This window comes from Halichoerus grypus, chromosome 9 (assembly GCF_964656455.1).
Source record: "Halichoerus grypus chromosome 9, mHalGry1.hap1.1, whole genome shotgun sequence".
Taxonomy (NCBI): Eukaryota; Metazoa; Chordata; class Mammalia; order Carnivora; family Phocidae; genus Halichoerus; species Halichoerus grypus.
Genome location: NC_135720.1, coordinates 48,132,050 through 48,153,836, shown reverse-complemented (window position 1 = coordinate 48,153,836; position 21,787 = coordinate 48,132,050).

Below are 21,787 nucleotides of genomic sequence, written 5' to 3'. Positions count from 1 at the left end.
ATTCCCCATTCTTGAAACATAAAATTTTCCCAAGAAATGAACAGCTAAATAGTGAGGCTAAAACTTTAGTTACCTCAAGAGACAACAGAATGCCATGACATTCTAAATCACTGTTGTTGTTGACCTTTCTGCTCGCCACCTGATAGCAAGAACTGATGGCCTCTACATATGTTTGACAAATCCCCAGTGGGTAAATTTCCCAGAGGCATTATGGCACTTCTGTCTCTTAGAGAGCAGACATTTGATCACCCTTCGAGGAAACTCCTATGTCCTCATGGAGAATGAGCAGTGTGGCTAAAGTAGGGGGTAAATGTTCTCTGCAGTTGCCTGTCCTGAAAAATCAACTGTTGCAAAGAAAGTGTATTGTTTTTAGTCCTTTTTCATGTTACTTAAACCAAAAATCAGTTCTTTCAGATTTCCTCCTAAAATCCTTTTGCTATTCAGGAAGGGCTGGAAACTGTAGAACTTTCCAAGGATTCCAGATGACAGGCATCCCCCTGGTTCCTCTCTTATCTGACACCTTTAAGTTAAATGCTCCTGTGGATAGGTCAGATGCTATGTTCCTTCCCTTTTAGAGAGGTGTTTTGAAAGGGCGGGAGATCTGAGTTTCTCTAGATGAAAATTCTGACTGGGCCTTAACCGTAGAGCAGAACTACCCTCTGAATCCATATAAATACAGTGACTTTGTTTTCCTGACAGGACTTAAGCCTCATTGCTATGGTATTAACTGAGACACTACAGCAACCACAAACTAGTAACTATAACTCTCTCTGAAAACAGCTGCCATGGAGCTTTAGAATATTTTCCTTAGACATCAAAGCCTTGACATTTCAAGGAAAACCCAGCATTCTTGGCACAGTAGAGCTTACTCAACTAAAATGTCTTATATAAACTATTTACACACATGAAAACTTCTATAAATGTGAAGAAATGTATTATTGTAAATGACTCATACCTTCAAAAATGATATAATTTTATATGATTTATATTACATACTAAAGATTATGGTAACTGTAACGGACCAGTACCTTATGTGAAACATTTAAAATTTTATGATATTAAACTAATTGGCCATAATCATATCTGCTGGTTCACTCAGCCAAAAGTATTCAGGAAAGAATACCAGGCTTGGAATCAGGATCACTGGAACATGGTGCTGACTCTGATTTAACAACTATGTTATTTTGAGATGATCCAAATGGAAAGCTGCTCCTTAGGATGGGTGGGTTTCCATTGTGGATTCTAGTGCTCCAAATCAGAAACTGTCCTCATTCAAATGTCTCAGGAAGAAGGGCAGCTTGCTGACCTACTCTACTGGAGTTATACACAGAGCTCTGAGTGACATTCAGTGAATGTTTATTGGAGAGGTAATTGAGAAAAATGTTTAATGTCTAATATTCATAGAAATATGTGAGATGATATTTCATTCATACAATAATAATTGAAACTGTAAAATTCCATGAGGTCAGGAGTTTTTTGAATTAAAGAAACATGATGTTTGACATAAAACTTTCAAAGGTCTGAAAATAAAACTGAGAAGGCAGTTCAGACAAATAGCTAAAGAGAGAGAAAAATGGTTAAAAATTTAAGAGACACAAAGGATCAATACAGGAGGTACAATATTCAACAAATAGGAAATTGAGGAAAAAAAGAGATAATGGAAGGGAATAGCACATAAAAATAAAAAAGAAATACATGAATAGTTAGCAAAACTTAAGAAATGTATAGTCATTAGATTCATTCTACTATCAATAGGATAAATGAAGAAAGATTTCCCACCTAGATGTAGCCTCATAAAATTCCATAAAATATAAGGAGAAGATTCTTGAAATTTCTAGTTGGAAAAAAAATAGATCATCTACAAAGAAAAGTATCAGAAGGCCATTGGGCTTTTCATTAGCAATGCCTTTATGGTAGAATACAATAGTTCAAAGAGAAAGCTATTGTTAACCTTCAATTATATACCCAGCTAAACTATGATCAAGCACAAAGACTAGATAAAAACGTTTTCAGACACACAGCACTAAGAAAGTTTACTTGATATGTACTGTTTCTGAATTTGTTACTGTCATATCCAGGCAAAATATAGGCTCTAAGAAAGAGTAAACTCAAAAGTTCAGTGAAAGGAACTCTTAGGATGACAGTTGGTCAGTAGATCTAGAGCAGCTTATCTACATTGAAATAAGACTTGCTAACCTTTTAATGCAGATCAATTCAGCTTTTAACTTCTGTTCAATTTAATCATTGGGTCTATATTTCATATCTAAAACTATAAGCAAAAAGAAATCTACTTCAGGCCCCTATTCATAACTGTTTAAAGAACAGCAATTGACATTTTATTTTAAATACATAGCCTAGATGAAATTTTTAGGAGTAAGTCCTGCTGGTATGGTTACCAAATTACCTCAGATGTTCTGAATGTGATATTATATCCCAATTAAGTAATTTACTCAACTCAATTGTCAACCGCACATTGAAACTCAGAACAAATTGATAAATGGGTTTTAATCTGTTGTAAGTGCTGCAATTAAGAAGTATGCATACTGGTTGACTAAGCATTCCACCTTCATAAGGAAGTAATTGAACAAACATGCCAAAATTAATCTAAAGAATTTTTATTGTAGTATTCAGCATATTCATTCAAGAAATATTCAAGGCATTCATCATTTGGAAAAAGTAAAAGAAAGAAAGGAAATAGTCGAAATACATACAATAAGTTACAGGATAAAGAGAATTATAGTCATACATTTTGTCACTAAGATTGATTATGGCATAGAAATATATTTTTTACAAATGAGAAGTCTCCTAATATATGTTTAAAGGAGAAAAGCAACTTATAAGATAGTATATGATCTCTTTTACATAGGTAGATAACAGAAAGATTGGTTGATAAATAGACAAAGTATCTCCTTCCTGGTTATCCATAGTTTTTCTATCCTTCTGGATTTATCCTTCTCTTGAGACCATCTTCCTCCATAGCAGCAAGATCTAATTTCTTGTCTTCTAACCCCTCTTCAAGGGTGCCCTTCCCCTAGCACATTTTGGATAAAGACATTTACCACATGATTGTGTCCATATCATTCTTTACTGCCCCCTCACCCCATGCCTCTGCTGGATCACTCAGGCTTCACCTCATTTGATGCCATTTTAGTACTACCATCACTTCCTTCTCTAAAGAGCATTAACATTAAGCTTTTATATGTAATGGGCTTTTACTCAAAGATCTGCAAGTAATGAAGGGTAATTACAGTTGAAGAAACAAACTATTTTTAAATATGACAGCTCCATGATACCTAGAAATTTATTGTCCATTCTCTTCCATAGGGAACTTTTTTCCTATTATGTTCTCCTGTGGGTATTATTCTATAGTGCTGTTACTTAGAATCATCTTTCCTTAAAGCAGGATGTCTAAAAAATGCTTTTTAAATATCTTTAACAGTCTGGTGAAGTTTGTGAACCCTTTCTCAGAATAGGATTTTTTAATGCATAATGAAAATACATAGGATTGCAAAGAAAACCAATTATATTGAAATAGTTTTAACAAGGGATCTCTTGATTGTAAAGTCAATTAGACCCTTCTATTTCCTCTTCCTAGTCCATTCAGTTTTTTTAGTTGACAGAAACAATGCCAAAATTACTGTTTCTTTTTTATATATAGCCATTTAACCAATTATGTTTACTAAATGCTACCAATCTAGACTGAAGTCAGATGCCTCTCATCTTTCACAGAAAAATAACAAGTTAAGGAGTTTTACCAAAAAATGTACATTGCTTTCCCTAAGAGGAAAGCATTTTCAGGCCAACTGCCCCAAATTTCTCCTATTTCTTCCTTGTATACATATATTATAGTTTTTTCCCTGTCTCCATCTCTCTCTTGAGACAGCAGCAGATAAATATATTTTCAACAGTGAAGATGATAATAAAAAAATATAACTTTATTCTCTTCTTTATCTGTACTTTATAAAAAATAAGATGTCTTTATGTTGAACAAATACTGCTTATAAAATAAAATAAGGAAAAGAAAAAATAAAGCAGCTCCACAACTACATCTATATTAGACTTTTATTATTTGTGATTAATAGCTTTGGTTGGGAAAATTTTGCATAGTGCTAACAACCACTGCCTAAAACTATGGAAGAATACTGTTGGATTTTGAAGGCTCAAGGTGCCTGCCACTGTAGATTCTGAATTATGTTGTGTACTGCTGCATACTATTTTCAGTAAATACATTTTTATATCACTGTGTTTTGAGGCTAGATAATGAGACCAACTGCAATGGATCCTAGTCATTTAAAACTAAATGTGGAGGAAATACCCAGGAGAAATTGATGGGAGATTCACAATTCCATCATGTGAGTCAATCCCATATATAAGAGAATTTTTTTTTGCTATTTGATGAGATAGATAGCACATTGTCTTGGCCGTGGTGCAGGTAGCACATCTGGAACTGTTCGCATGGAACCACTAAAACCACTAACTAACAGCTGTGTCTGGGATGGGTTCCGATATTGACAAGAATTAAAAGTAGAGTATTTTCAGTCCTTTTACTTTGCATAATTGACCAAAAGTATCCGACTGGGCCATGGATGAGCTTGAGAACCTTTGGTCAAAAATTCATATTGAATGATTATACACATTTTGGGAAAAAATTTTCTTGAGATAGTGCTCTGGAATGATTTGAATAATTTTACTGCTATTTCAAGCTTTATTCATCTTGCAAAAAGAGACACATTATTATTTTTTACTCTGATTCAATTAAAATTCGAAAAATCTGAGAACAAGAACATTTTCTGCTCTGTCACCATTAAGCTTCAGCGCCATTAAGACAATGTGCACTATTAAGGAAGCCATGGAATCAATTCTGAAAATTAATCATAAAGATATGGCAGGTGTCTTATAAGAAGGTGTTTTTGTTTGTTTGTTTGTTTGTTTTCCTGGAGACAGATGCAATTCAATTTATGTTTGGAAGAACTGCTTATATTTTTGTTTAAATAAAAATTGTTTAAATAAAAATTCATGTCTACACACTTTATCACCCATTTTCCCCTTAATCCACCACACTCAGGCCATCATAATCACTGCACCGCTGAACTTATTCAAGTTAAGGTCATCAACAAGTCAATCATTGTAAATCCAATACTCAATTTTCTGTCTTCATTGTAACCACCCCTTTTAGATCACTTGACAGATAAACACTTCCTCCTTGAAGACTGACTTGAAACTTGGCTTCTTCATGTGGTTTCCAGGATAGCAGTCTAATCTGTTGGCTTCTTCTACTGTTCAAGATCTCCAAACATGCTAGCACTCCAAGCTCACTCTTAGGGCTTATTCTCTACCTACACTCTCTTCTTGGGGAATCTGATAAATTCATCACATCAAATTGAATATATGTTAATAACTCCCAGATTTATTTTTGCAGATTGAATCTCTTCCCTGAATTCCAATCTCATTAATCTAATTTCTCAATAGTATCTCCTCTTGGGTGAGAAATTATCATCTCAAATTTAATGTCTATTAAATTAGAATTATAACTAAAACCTTAATTCTTTACCATTTTGCCTACATGAATCCATTCTTCCTCACATTGCTTATTTCCAAATACTCCCTCTGTCAGGAAATGTCACCCTTATTCATCTTGTTTCTCAAGCCAAAACCTTAGGAGTTATGGTTGATTCTTCATTTTTCCTCATCTTCTTATAGCATCAGATCTACCTTTACCATCTATTCTGAATCTGATTGCCCATCTCTAATCATTTCTACATCTCCATAGCAGATCAAACAATCATGAACTGTTGCATAGCTCCTGAAGCCATTTAAATGGTCTTGTTCTATTGCTTTTAAGGCAAAATGCCACAGAGCTGCCAGAATGTTTATCTTAAAATATGATATATCAATTTTTACTAAAGATTCTAGTGATTTGCTCTTGGTCTTAAAAAAACAAAATTGAAAGTTTTATCTTGTCTAGGAGACCCTAAAAACTCTACATGATTTGACTCTAGCCTCCTTCTCAGACCTCATCTATTATTGTTTTAATTCTCTGGATTCTAGGATTACTGACTTATTTCTGCTTCAACTTTTGAGTTCATTTTATATACACTCTGCTCCCTTTGTTTGCAAGGCTATTCCCCTGTGTATTTGAATTATGAATTGCCTTGCAGTTAGGGTCTTACAAAACTTTCCTAGGCATCCAGGATAAAGTGTCCACTTTCATTTCTTTCTAGGACACTATATTTTTCTCAGAACACTTTTCTGTCTGCAGTTATCTACTTCCTTTATTTGCCGATATGTTTATTTTTGCATTGGGCAGCTTTTTCTCTCTCTCTTTTGCTTTTTTTTCTTGTTTGACATCGCTCTGCCTCTTCATTTCATAAGAAAGCTAAATTCCTCCTAGTTTGCTAAAGCAGAGTAATTCTGTTCCCTGTGGTTTCTCCTCTGACTTGGGATTCCTAAAACCTCATACTTACCCCTTATATGGGGCCTGTCCTTTCTTCCAGCCCTGTGCTAGTTTTTTTACTTGTTTTCTCCTTTGGTTCTCACAACTATGCCAACATTAGGACAATTATAGTCATCTAACAGATAGGAAACAGAGGCTTGGACTGGGACAGTAACTTCTCTGTGGTCACAAAACTAGCAGGTGGGCAGAGCAAGTATTCATCCCCTCCCACTCCACTACGTACTGGACTGCCTGCACTCCTTCCTCATCACCCTACCTGTTCCTCAATCTGCTTAATTTCTTTAAGTCTCTGGTTTATCTGGAAGGAAAGTATCTTATCATCTGATTAGGAGAGATCATTGTTAAAAGTAAATGCTTAGGCTTAGCCTTTCAAAAGAATATTTTAATTTTAATTAGTACATTCTTTAACAAGATTTTTCTTTGCCCAGTCCATTCTGACTCCCCAGAGCCTCACACAGAATACTTCCATTCTGACATACTCCCAGCACAAAAAGAATTAGGGTGAACAAATTGACACCCAATTCTGAAAGGCTCAGGGTCTTGAACTGTGTGTTATCTGTTCCTCCAGTAAATCCAGTATAAAGCCAGTTCTTATTCTACAAGCTTTGGAGAAGATTAAATATATATATTTATATTTATGAATATATATTCATAAATTCATATATATCTGATAATAAACATTGTTTAATTTTGCATAGAACCAAGATAGTGTATGTCCATGCCTAATATATGAAGAATCATTCTTGATTCAAGTTCTAAATCCATGATGTTTCTGGGATATTTTTACCTTTTTCAGAATCCTATGTTGTATACTGTATTTACTGTTTTAAAGTTAACTACTCACTTGAGATCAGAGCACTTAGTAGAGTGTTTATCAGAACTTTTTGATGTTCTATTAATTCTCAGTTCCATATGGAAACAAAATGGTTTTCTAACATAAATATTCCTTCTATTTGAAATTTATTAAACAGTATGCATTAAGCAGTTTAATAGTTCTTATTAGTAATATTTAGATGCAAAAATTTAAATAAGATATAGCTCATGCTTCATTTGTTTTTTAAATAGTTTCACCAATGGGTCCTAAATACTTGCTGAATGAATACACAAATGGTGTAGTCATCTCTGAGTTCTTACTTTCCCTGATTTAATTCACTGTAGATAGAAATCCTCTCCTTATTCAATACTAGCAATTCTCATACCCCATCTTGGTTAAAACAGGGGCATAACAGGTATTATTGCTTGTGCTAAAATGATAATTTTTGAATATATATAGGTCAAAATTTTTAACAGTTGCTTAAATGATTCTTTCAATAAAAATGAAAAAATTCTTTATTGTTTTCTATAAACAAATTTGACAAGAAAATTATTCCCTTAGTCCCTGCGCTGATCATACATAAATGTGACTGTTTTCCCTTCTTACCCCCCACCCCACATCGGTTTCTCTCTTCTGTGACCCAACTTATTTTACTTTGATCTCAGTTTGGAGCTGAGGAGATATTGTCAAAGGCCAGCAGGGGTTGTTCCAGTGATGTTGATGGTGGCAGAAATGGCCTGAAATGTGTCAGGGCTCTGGATTATATCCCAAGAAAGACTCTGGATAAAGACTAGACAGGGTCTCCTATTGTCAATATAAACCAGGCTTATTTCCAAAAATTTGCAAAAACTCTTAACTGCACTGGATCACTGTCTTCAAGTATGACTAATTATGGAGGATGAAAGAAGATGATGATTGTATACATCTGACAAGAATCACCAACAATGGATTCTGAGTCAAAATAGCCTGGGAAAAGACCTGGGCTGTCCAGATTCTCCTGTATTCATGATACTTCTAAATATATTTAGCACGCTGCCTAGAATATGGTAGGCATTCAAAAAATGTTTCTTGACTCATTTAGAAACCTACTTGTGTGACTCCTTTGATTATCAAAGCAGCAAACTGGTAGTTCTGACTATTATTTAAGAATGGAGAAAAAGGAATGAGAACAGAAGATAGAAAAGTGATCAGCCTAGGAAGGATGGTTATTCTTCACCATATTTAACTAAATTCTTTAGACTTCAGATGATCTAGTGATTTTTTTTTTTTTTTAGGAACGAAAGGACACAAATTTGGACAGATCTCCAAAATCAACAGGGTGGTTTTCAGTGCCTGTGCTTGTCCAGGCCATTTGGCGGTGGCCTGAAATCTGATCACCTTCAAAGGCACCTGCACTGAAAAATGCCGGTGATCTCATACACAGAGTCAGCGGTTCGCGTTAGACTTAGGTTACATTCAGAACCCAGAGAGAAGTTGTATAGAAATCCCAACTGAGAATTCCCAGAAGCATTTTTAAGGCAAAGAAGAGCTGAGTATTTTAATGGAGACATCGATTAAATGAATAGGCTTTAAAAAAAAAAAAAAAGATTGAACTATAGATTACAAATGAATTTTGCTCCTGACCCTGCCCTCATAATCCCTTTATTACTTTGAATAAGACCTTTAATTCAAGGGTGCCTCAGTTTCCTCATCACTACAGCCAGGTGGCTAAATTAAATTATCTTTCAGGGTTCCTTCCATTCCATTGTGTGATTCATACTAAAAATCAGGTTTCGAAGCTTCTAAAAAGACTGGGTTTTCCTAGAGAATAAAAATATTCTCTTATGGTTCCACAGCTGTGCAGTATAAAAATTAGTCTGAGTCTTTTTCTGTCAGATGATCTAGTCTGACCCCATCAGAAAATACCTTTTAAAATAGACCTCTCTAATGTTGAGAAAGACTTGGAGTTTCTCTTTTTAATTTTAATACACTTTTTCTCTAACACTTAGTTTTTCAAGTTGATTATAACACCTAATCTAAAAGATAGTATGGTGTTTCTAATATTTGTCTCAGTTTCTCTTTCTCCTTCCACATTGCTGATTGAGTTTTCTGATCTGGCTGTTTGATAGGCTGATGGTGATGTAATTAAGAATGATTTTTCTGCTTTTCCAAAAATGGATACTTAAAGCCTTTAGAAGGAAATAGGTATTACTGAAACAGCAGGAGAAAATAACATTAATACAATCCCCATCATATGTGAACCAACATTGTTCAGAAAATGGAAACGAAGGAAGAATGATTTTTTTATTTAAATTTTCTGTTACTTAAATTTATGACTTATTACTTGGCATTTCCAGGCAGCTCTAATTCTACCATTTTAGAAATAGTTACAGGTATTTGATGGGTGCTTGTGGTTATCTTTGACTTGGACATGGTAAACAATGATAAGCACCACTCTTAGTCATGTAAGTCTTATTGTAAAAGAAACCCCAAGAAATTATTTTAGAATGAAAACTGCCATGGAGAGACACCTGGGTGGCTCAGTTGGTTAAGCATCTCCCTTCGGCTCAGGTCATGATCCCAGGGTCCTGGGATCAAGTCCTGCGTCTGGCTCCTTGCTCAGCAGGGAGCCTGCTTCTCCCTCTCCCTGCCGCTCCCCCTGCTTGTGTTCTCTCTCTCTCTCTCACACACACACACACACATAAATAAATAAATAAATAAATAAATAAATAAATAAATAAATAAATAAAATCTTTAAAAAAATAAAGCTCTATCTCCAAATACAGTCACATTCTCAGGTACTGGGAGTTAGGACTTCAACATATAATTTGGGGGAGATGCAATTCAGTCTATAATACCCTATTAATAAATAGTTATATTATTTCCAATAATTTTGTTCTAAAAAATCATATTGTAATAAAATCCTTGTGAAGGTTTCCTTATGGTCACAGCTTTCTTTAGGGTATATATATAGAAGTGGGATTATTATTTTTTTTTAAGATTTTATTTATTTATTTGTCAGAGAGAAAGAGAACACAAGCAGGGAGAGCAGCAGAGGGAGAGGGAGAAGCAGGCTTCCTGCTGAGCAAGGAGCCAGACGCAGGACTCGATCAATCCCAGGACCCTGGGATCATGACCTGAGCCAAAGGCAGACGCTTAACTGACTGAGCCACCAAGGCATCCCTGTAGATAGATCTTTAAACAGGTAATTAAGTTAAAATGAGGTCACTGGGAGTGGGCCCTAATTCAGTATGACTACTCCTTATAAGAAGCAGACATAAACAGTTCCATGAACCTGAACATTCTTGCCCAGCAAGCATGAGGAAACCATTCCTTTTTAGATGACAACAGAGATCAAGTGGGAAACCTGGACTTCTAGCCCCACCTGGCAGTAACAAGGTGGTGCCATTACCGATTCCCTGCAGAGTGGTGTCAGAAGATGCCAGCTGAAACAAGGTTTCAATAACTTCCAGAGTCACAAAATGCCCACGCTTCAGTTGAAAATCACTTGTCATACCACAAATGAATGAATTACAAAGATAATCAATAGATGATGGAGATGTTAGAATTAACTCCACCAAGATGATGGAGATGTTAGAATTAACGAATAAGATTTTAAAGCAGCCATTATCAAATGCTTCAGTGACTAATTATTATCATTCTGGAAATAAATGAAAAAATAGAAAGTGTCAGGAAAGAAATTGAATATTTTAAAAAATGGACATTTTAGAACAGAAAAATATAATATGATAAAAACAAAACAAGAACATCCGATAGATAGGCTAAAGAGAATGGAGGTGCACAGGAAGGACTTGGCTAACTCATGAAGTATTAAAGACTGTGTCTTCCTCTTAATTTCTTTAAAAGGCAAAAATATATATACTGAATTTCAGATATTTTGCTTAAAAACTGTACAGGCTCTGGCTTTGAATTATGTTCCTTCAGAATTTTTTTTTTTTTTTTTGACAGCAACAGTTAGGGTATAGATCACTTGAATCAATCAAAGACTGAAATGACTGGTTGCTGGGTTGCAAGCTCTGTGAAGATTGACTTATTTCTAATTTGTGCTTTTCTCCTACATCACAATCTTTCAGGGCTCTTAACTGAAAGCCTGGAGTGTTTACCAAAATTTCTTCTCCTTGGCACACCCAAACTTTTTTTTTCCCCCACAGTCCTATAAAATGTCAAGGACTCTGCTTGGCTTTCTGCTCTCAGTAGTCATTTTCTAGTTAGTGTCTTCCCTACACTTCCCGTTGAAGCCTGGGCTTACGCAAATGTCTTGACAAGAAAAAGACTATCAATTTTGAGGCCCTCTTCTCTGTGGTTCTCTTGTCGCAAGGATTTGCCTGCTTTGGTAGCTCTTCATTGTAGTTTTTGTCTCCACAGCTTTGTGGGACTGCTAAAAGCTCCAGACTGTTACTTTCTTAGAGAGAAAGAAGTGGTAGAGAATGGCCCCCATACATCTCTATATTTTCCTTCTCATAGTGATGTTGACCCCTTAGTCACGGCTGTCTTGTTTGATTGCTAATGACTGCAGCTACCTGCAACATTTATGTTGCCATTTTTCTTATTGTTTTACCTGACATTTATATGTTTTCTTGGCCAGTGGGTTGGTTTGATACAAGCTACCCTGTCATTGCTAAAATCAGAAATCCTACAGTCAATATTTACACTAAAAATATTGATAAATAATTACAGGAGGCTGATTTAAAAAATGTATGTGAAAGAGACCAAAGGGTTTTATTTGACCACAAACAATATAACCAAAATATTAGAGTCAGAGAAGTCAGAGAAGATAATATATCTGTTAGGCTCAGAGACTAAAAAATGAAGTTTTCAAACCTCTCACTAAGATGATGAGAGACTAATAAAATTATGTAACAGAAGAAATATCTGAGTGCATGGAGCATGTTTGGCTTGGATAGGAATAATAATAGGTAGATGTTAGGAATGGAATTAGAGAAAGTTTTATTTGAAGGTTGTAATGGGGAAGGTGTAGAAATGATCTGAGTTCATCTGTATACCTAGAAAATTCAGGAATGCAGATTTTGCTTAAATTGAACATTGAAACTTCCAGCCCATAGGACTGTCCAACAAAGCCCTGGGCCCTTCCAGAAAGCAATCCCTTACTATTTAAGCTTATATTAGATGACCACAGACACAATGTTACTGAGAACATTTTTTCCATTAGGAGGTGAGTTGCATTAGATAGAAAAGCAACAACAAAAATAATCATTTCTTTATTGAAAGCAAATGATATGCCTGGTGCTCTGTAAGCACCCTACATCAAATATGCATTTAATCCTTTATTATTTTCACTTTACAAATGAGGAAATTGAGGCATAGAGTATTGATAATTGGCTTAGGGTCAAACAGCTAACAAGAAACTGAGATAGGACCTAATCCCAGGCAACCTGTCTCCAGAGACCACACTCTGATGCATCAAACTATACTGTCAAAGTGAAGATATTTTTGATTTCATGCTTTAAAATGGTTCAGAAATAAGTGGGGTATAAACAACTCACAACAATATGAACAATGTGTATTTTATTTGTTTATCATTAGGATAATGTTGCAAATAACATGGTTAACATAGTCATGGATTCCAGGTTATTTGCTATGTGCTTTATTTATGGAATCAGTATAAAAAGTAAGAGGTATGCTCTGATAGAGTTGATTGTCTAAATAACACACTCACAAGAAGATATAAAATACTATAGTGGTATATAAAATTTGCCTGTGCATGCACGTGTGTGTGTATGTGTGTGTGTGTGTGTAAAATAAATTGACCAGACATGTAGAAGTCTTATGTCTTTGGGTAGCAGTATATAAATATCATAGTAGTGGACTTGATGGAACTTTGAAATGTCATTTAATACCACTTTAATGCCTACTTTGACTACACTGGTAGATTTATTACAATAATTTTAAAACGCATGCTTTTGGAACTTGCCAGGCAAAAGATTCTAAGGTCCTTTTTGTTATCCAAATGATTGTTTTCATAACCCTTGTCTGAATGTTCTGCCTTATTCACAACTGACATCTTTCTATGGAAACCACAGCTGTATACCTCTACTGCTATCCCAAATGCAGGCAGGTTTCACCCATTACACGTTTGGACCCATTTGATGCTGGCCGGTTAACAAAAATGGACCATTTCCTAAGGCCATTTTGTTATAATGTTTTGTGTTCAATCTTTCAGATGTTGAAGAATCAATCATTAATTTTGCCTCTTATGATTCGTGTGAGGATGCACATAAAAACTATTTTTAACCAAAAGTAAGCATTAGACTTACTATTTTTGAAAGTTTATCAAAATAACATTAAGAAGTGCTATCCTACCTCAGTGCAATTATGACAGCTGACCCCCTTAATTAACTCTGTAACTACATTTCACATTTTCTCATAGCGCCTTTGACACAAATGTTTCAGGGTTTACTTTAAAGCCTATTTTCCTCTTTTACTTTTAGTCTTCAAAGGAGTCTGGAATTTCAGAAGACTGTCAAAATGTGTTGAAACATATTTAAAAGACTGCATATTTTTATGGATTGGCATAGTTTGTACATGCTATTTTCCAGGTTTTCAGCTACATATAAACTAGGAAAGGGTTCTGTGTGGGGGAAATACCATAGTTGTCACAGGGCAGAGGGGACTCTCCAGTGTCTTTGACTTTTCTCCAGGAGAAATTAAAAGAAGAATTCATCAAATGTGAATGTTAAGAACTCAGAAACTGGAATGTTTGTCCAGAGCCCCAGGCCTCAGAGCAAATGCTCTTATGCTCCTGGGCTCCAGGGGAAGACTGAAGCCAAAGTCAACATGAGCAGAAACTCCATCTGACTGATGCTGTGGAAACAGCTGTGAGCACTTAGTTGGAAAACCACCTCAGATTCCTCTCCCAGAAAACACTGATGACATGGGAGATGGGGAGCAGGAAAGCTCTGTCAGGGTCTCTCTTCAGCTGTGGTCAGAAAAAAATCCTTTTTTCCCCTGAAAACTGTAAATAGATGGGTTCAGCCCTGGTCATAATAAACCACCAAAAAAGAAAAGAAAAGGAAAGCAAAGAAAAGAAAAGAAAAAAAAAAAAGAAAAGAAAAGAAAAGAGAAGAGAAGAGAAGAAAACAAGCAAAACAAAACAAAACTTTTCTTTTCCTTAAATTAGCTCATGTCTCCTCCTTTCTTTGTATATTAATCGGTATTTGGCTTAAGTCATCTTTTTGTGGATTTTTTGGGTAAAGGCCCATTTGATCTTAGGTTCATCTTCTACATGAAATTGGATAGCGCTCAGAATAGCATTAAAGACCAACTTTGCTAGTGAAAGTTTAATTTTAATAAGTTTTCAATTTGTAAGAATAGCTATAATTCTTTTGGTTGAGATTTTATTTTCCTCTTATCATTCTCCCTGGTGGCTTTCATTAACTGTTTCTTAGCAGGAAATAGAAAATATTACATAACAAAATGAATAGATTTGATCCAATCTGGGGAAAGTGAATTTCTTCCCTTGTGATCACAGCTTTAAAAACCAGCATGGTCTTCTGAAGAAGAGCTATAGGTAGAGTGGGTAAAAAATCTTAGAAATAGGAACAACTAAGGGGAAAAGGGAAGTGGAGATAGCATTATTGCACTTCTGAACATTCTCAGTATTAGAAAATGGCACATAGCCAAAGTATGCAATGTTGACAATAAGGTATCTGGACTAGACAACAAGTGCTATTTATAAATATACATCATCAAAAATTAATTTGTCTTTCTGTTTAGGTACCTATTTAATTATTTAAATTTGATAATTTTATGATAAATTTAATTCTGGGCTCAAGTGTCAATATATAACATGGATTATTAAAATAAATAATAAATTTTAAGCGTGATTTTTAAAGTGACTTGCATTACCGAGCACCGTATTTATAAAATAACTAGTATCATTCTAAAACGATATCTCAAAAGGTGAATTTCATTCATGTTTTCAACAAATACTTGTTGTGAATAGGCACTATTTTAGGCTGACAATATAGCAGTAGACACAGCAGACTCCTTTCCCTCATGGAGATCATATTGTAGTAGCGAGGCAATATGTAATCAAAGAAATGAATATATTATAGGTCAGGTTTATATAACTGCTATGGTGAAAAACAAAATAAGGAAAGGCAGAATAAAGCACATTGAGGTTGGCAGCTGCTAATTTATATAAGGTGCTCAGGAATGGCCTGTCTAAAATAAGTTACTTACAAGCAAAGACACGAAGTAAGATGGAGAATCATGTCATGTGTCTGTTGGTCAGAAAAATGTCTGAGGCAAAGAGCAAAATAAGTGCAAATCTCCTGAAATATAAAGATGCTTGGGTTATTTGAGAAAGTGCAGGTGACCAGTTTGGCTAGACAAACAGAATGGAGGGAGACTGACAGGGCAGCGGGTAGTGGGCCTTGCGGGCATCTGGCTTTTGGCCTGAGATGGAAGCCACTGGAGGGCTTTGAGCAGATGAGAGGCCCAATTTAACACAAATTTCAGGATCCCTCTGGCCTCTGTGTGGATAATAGAATATGGGGGCAAGTGTAGAAGGAGAGGAATCATAGGTAGAAGGGGGGAGAGGCTTGGAACCGGGTCGTGGCAATGAAGAAAAGTAAGAAGTGTTTGTATCTTGAACTTACTTTGAAAGTAGAACCTATAGAATGTGCTCATGATTTAAAGAGGATTCAGAGTTGACTCCAAACATTTGATCTGAACAAACGGAAAGCTAGATGGAAGGCTTTTGAGGAACTGAATTGCTCTGGAAATGTTAGGAGATCCCTCAAATGTCTCAAATGGCTAAGAAACTGCAGACAAGAAAAGTATATGCAAGTTGATTTTAGGGAGAGGTATAAAGCTTCCAGGTGTGGGTGAGAGGAATAAAGTAGAAATAGCTAATGATTGACTCTATATAGGGAATTAATTCAAGGTACTCAGCCAAGAAACAAGAAAAAATTGCTAGAAAAGGAATAGTTTATCAGGAGCTTTCCCAGGACTAGAATATAGATTTTCCAAGGCTAGACTATCTTCTGAAAGCCAGAGTATTTACTTAAAGATGTGAAGACAACTGATAGGGTATGGAGGGTTCCAGCAAAAGACATCCACTTACTAATCTCCTAGTCAACAGTGGAATGTAGCTACTCAGAGACATACAGGATAACACAGTGCTGTGATCAAGGGCTCTGACAACATGCAGATGAAAATCCTGGCTCTGCCACTTATAATTTGTATGACCTTGGACAAGATATGTGACCTTTCTAAGTTCCTTCATCTTTAAAATAGTGGTCGGAGAATTAAATGAGGTAATGACCATAAAATTCATAGCACACTGCTTGTCGCAGAATAAATTCCAATGACTGTTATCTGTATCACCACCAGCCCTCAAAGATGCATCTGAGCAGGAGTGAGATTTCAATGATCAGGGCCCCAGTAGGCTAGATAGAGCAGAGAGCATGCAAATCTCCCTTTACCAGCATGAAAAAGAACAGCTGCTTCCCATATGGAAATAAGATGTTTGGAATTTTTCATGTTATTGCTTTTTTTATGTCTCCTGTGTTGTCACCCAAAAAGACTAAAACACTTCAGATGTAAATGTCATGGTTTTTCACTTCTTGGAAGAATTTGAAAGGAATATGTATTAAAAGAATTGCTTTAAAACAATAGAAATGCATATTTCTTATCAAATAATTTTCTTATCAAAGCAGTTATTGAAGTATGAATTTTATAATTACAATTAAGAAGAAATATGAGTGCAGACAAGAAGGTAAAATGAAAAGCGGCAAGAGTTGTAGTGTTGTGAAATTATGATTTTTTATCTCAAAAAGCTTTATTATACCATATTTTGTATTATATATTTAATTAACTATTGTTTTTATAAATTTATAATTTATATAATACATATATACTTATATATGTAATCATATGTACATATTAAAATGCCTAAGTGATTATATATATCAAAATATAAGAGTGGTTATGCCTTGATGGTCATGGATAATTTTTCATTTAATTATATTTTCAAAATTTTCTATAGTTTTTTTGTAACATAATTTTACCAAAATTAACAGCTCTGTCAGAGCTAGTCAGAATAAGATATATTCTTATGCCAATCTTACTAATAAACGGCAAAATATTGATCTCCCCATCAAACATCCATAGATGAAGTTTTATTCCTCAGAGTAAGGCAATTTAGGTCTTTTTTCAAGGTTCTTCATGGAAAAATATTGTAAAGGCTACTAATTAAGTATCGACTTTATTAAATACCCATTCATTCATTTACTCATAGTAAATAGGAGTCAAAAGTCACCCTAAATGCATGAGTAAATGAGATCAGGGTATTAAATAAGATGTAACTGACTAATTAAATATTGACCTATTTGGTATAGTTTGAGTGATTCTGTTTCTTAGGTCCTCTCAAATCAGAAAATCTCTAACTTCCTGGGCGCCTGGGTGGCTCAGTTGGTTAAGCGACTGCCTTCGGCTCAGGTCATGATCCTGGAGTCCCCGGATCGAGTCCCGCATCGGGCTCCCTGCTCAGCAGGGAGTCTGCTTCTCCCTCTGACCCTCCCCCCTCTCATGTGCTCTCTCTCGCTCTCTCTCTCTCTCAAATAAATAAATAAAAAATCTTTAAAAAAAAAAAAAAAAAGAAAATCTCTAACTTCCTTACAAAAATTAATTTAATAATGACTAAATATGGGGTGCCTGGGTGGCTCAGTCGGTTAAGCGGCTGCCTTCGGCTCGGGTCATGATCCCAGGTCCTGGGATCGAGCCCTGCATCGGGCTCCCTGCTCAGCGGGGAGCCTGCTTCTCCCTCTCCCTCTGCCTGCCTCTCTGCGTACTTGTTCTCTCTCTCTAGCTCTCTGTCAAATAAATAAATAAAATCTTTAAAAAAAAAAATAATGACTAAATATTAAATTATCTGACCAAGTCAGTGTTATTCCTAGTATTCTTAAATAACTGCATAATATTCACTTGTTCCAATAAAACTTGCTCTCACTTCCATCTATAGATTATCAAGTGATCTAGCCAATCTCTTAAGCACCATCTGGCAATTTCTAGGTAGGGATAATTGATGGGAAATAGACACCTATTGTGATTCATGGATGCCCTGTGCATCGCCTGAAGCTGTCTGCAATGATATTGTTTCCATATAAACCTCAAAAGCCTCAGAGCATATCAAATTTCAGATAATGGTGACTATCTGAAAGACCTTACCCTGTTTAGTATTTTTGCTAAATAAAATTACTTAGCCTTTAGCAACTGGCGTCTGCTATAAATGTCTGTGAAAACATACATAAGAATGTTCTAATGTTGGGTTTTACTCACATTACCCCTAGCTAGCAAGACAACTTCTCATTTAATAATCTGTAAGTTTCATGGAAACTTATTATTCAACATATCTAGAGAAAATATCAACCCTAAGAAGCCTTAGGAATAAGATGCTATCAAAGTTCTACATGCAGGTCTGGACATATTAAAGCGCTTTGTGGATGCCAATGAGCATGACGTGATAACAAAAAAGCAGGTAACCTTATGTCCAAGGAAAGTTTATCCTCATAAATTTTAGTGAGAGTCATGGCTGCTAATTAAGGTCAACTCTCAAGGCCAAATGTAGTTGGCCTTCATCAATCCACCTGATTCAGTACAGCTGTTTCCTAAGGGAAACTGGAGGCATGTAATTTGTTCTCACAGGATTTGTATTCTGTCTTATTTATTCATGATAGATCTTTGGGTTTAGAGGTTACATAACCATATGTTTATAATATCATTAGTTGACCACATAATTTATCTATTACTGACCATGTAAGTAATTTTTAGGGACCATATCAATAAAAAAAATTAAAAAGACCTCTTAATGATATAAAATATGAGTAGCCCAAATGCCTTAAATTGGATCATGTAGGAAACTACAGAAATCACATTGTTTTGCATTTCTGCATTTGGAGACAAGCCACAATCTGAGAACACTCAGGAAGAATTAGCAATGCAGACTCTGCCATGAACAACACAATTCAAAGAGTGCTTTCCTGAGACTTTAAAAATTGTTTGGCAAGGAGAAGGGGAGGATGGTGAAAAATACAATTTAGAAGTGACCTAGCTGAGACAGGTGAGAAATACACTTGAAAGAAAAGTGGGCACTTTTGCTATTTGAGCTTAGGAATAGTGTGATAGATAATGCAGGCTTATGGAAGGTCTTATCGTATAAATAACATGCGTTGGTTCCAGGATGATATAAAGTTTGAATAATAACAGCCAGATTCCATTATTATTAAAACTATTCTCTTTCCACAGTTGTAATTGGATTAGAGCCCAAAATTCCAGAGCAGTAGATCTTAGGAGAAATAGTATGTAGAAATGGAGCATTGGCTGCTTAAGAAAACAATAAAAAGGGACACAAGCATAAGTTTATATGAAATTTCACACTCAAACGAACTTCTTTTCTTTACCCTCCTGCTATCCTCTGGAGATCCAAAAAATTTCAGATTTTTGACTCAGTGCCCATTAAAAAAAAATACAATTTAAAACCTTTTTTCCTCAATGTTTTAACAAAAGGAATGTTGCCCTTACAGCTGTCAAATGTGGGGGTTACATATATATTCCAATGAATACAACTCAATACCACTCAAAATATTCTTAGAGACTACTTTTCAGATTTCATTCTGGATCCATTATAACAACATAGAGAAACTTTCTTTTCTCCCTCCCTTTTTCTCTTTGCTATAACGCTGAAATAGTCTTTCACCCATACTTTTGTTTAAATGAATTTTGGCTCCTTCCAAAAATTAATCCTCTTCCTTCAACACATGACCATTCACCACTAAGGAGAATTAAAAGAAGAAAAACAAAGAAATGTGCTTCAGACATAAAAGGAAATCTGTAAGAGTAGTGAGGGTATTAAAATGGTAATCACATCCCCACCAAGCTGTGACAAAACTGAATAGAACAGAACTCATTTGGAGCTGTGTTAAAAAGTTAATTACTTTATAGTCCAACCTCATAAATCTAGAGATTAAGGACCTAATATTTCTTTTGTCTGATCATCTGATCATGGAAGTTTTGCTCACTAAAGGGAATCAGACACAAGTAACCCTCGTGCTTTGTGTTTATGATAGTATCATTTTTTAATAAGAAAATAGCATATCTTAAAGATATTAGTCCAAAGAAAAACAGAATTCTGTATAAAATAACCAGGAAGATTATTGTTGGATGACCAGTCAAGCCATATGGTTGATTATGATTAGTGGGGGATGATTATGATGACTCTGGATGGCTGGCTTTAGAGGTAGTGAGGGCATGTTCTATAGGGTTTCAGTCCCAGCCCTTTGGCTTACTAGTTATATGATCAGGAACAGGTCCCTCACATTCTCTGTGCCTTAGTTTCTCCATCTCTAAAGTGGGGATAATAAATAAGACCTAATAGAGTTGTGAAGGCTCTCATGAGATAATACATGTGAAGACCTCACAACAGTGTTGAGTATTCATGTGTACTCTACACATACCTTCTGTATGATTGCTATTATATATGAATAGTTGATTATGTTTTCTTGGTCAAGGGCAAAGAGATTTAAGAAATAGTAGGAATAGAAAGGACTTAAAAAATCATATAGCAAAGAATCTTTCTCCAGAGATTTCAAGTAAAATATGTCAACAATAAGGATAGTCTTAGCTCTGGGTCTCAAAATTTCTTTTCTTTCTTTTTTTTTTTAAGATTGTATTTATTTATTTTTTTGAGAGAGAGAGTGGGGAGAGGAGCCGAGGGAGAGGGAGAGAGAGAATCCCAAGCAGACTCCGCGCTGAGAGCAGAGCCTGACACGGGGCTTGATTTCACAACCCTGAGATCATGAACTGAGCCTAAATCAAGAGTCAGAAACTTAACCTACTGAGCCATCCAGGCACCCCTCAGAAGTTTCTTTTCTTTCTTAATTAGTATCTTCTAAATGAGAGCAAATGTTTTTTGAAAACAACTGAAACAAAAATATAGAAACTATATATCCATGCTGAATAACATAGAGTAGAATAATAGCATTTATGTATCTTCAAGTATCTGAACATATTCTATGATTAAATCTCCTCCTTGGTGAATTTTAGTTAGTTCATAAAGATATTAACTTAGATTTTCGACATTCAAGTGTTTTGGTATTTGTGGAACCCAAGTATTTGATGGATGCTGGTACCTAAAAGTTATAAAAAGTTTCAAATGATGTCCTAAAGTAGAACTGTAATTCATATATACAACAACAATGATGATGACAGTTACCATTAATTGAGGGCCTATAAAATGCCAGACACTGTTCTTTGCACTTAACATGAAACAGCTTGTTTAGTCTTCTTCACAACCCTAATGAGCTGGATACTATTTTTATTCTATAAGGTAAGGAAGCTTTGGCACAGAGAAACTAGGGAATTGGCAAACATGACATGGATGTGACAGAGCTAGGATGTGAAACAGAGTGAAATTCCCCAAGCAGGCATTTCCCAATCCTCCTGAAATAGTGTTCTATACATCACGCACACTTCTTCCTGAGTGTCCTGCCTGTTGA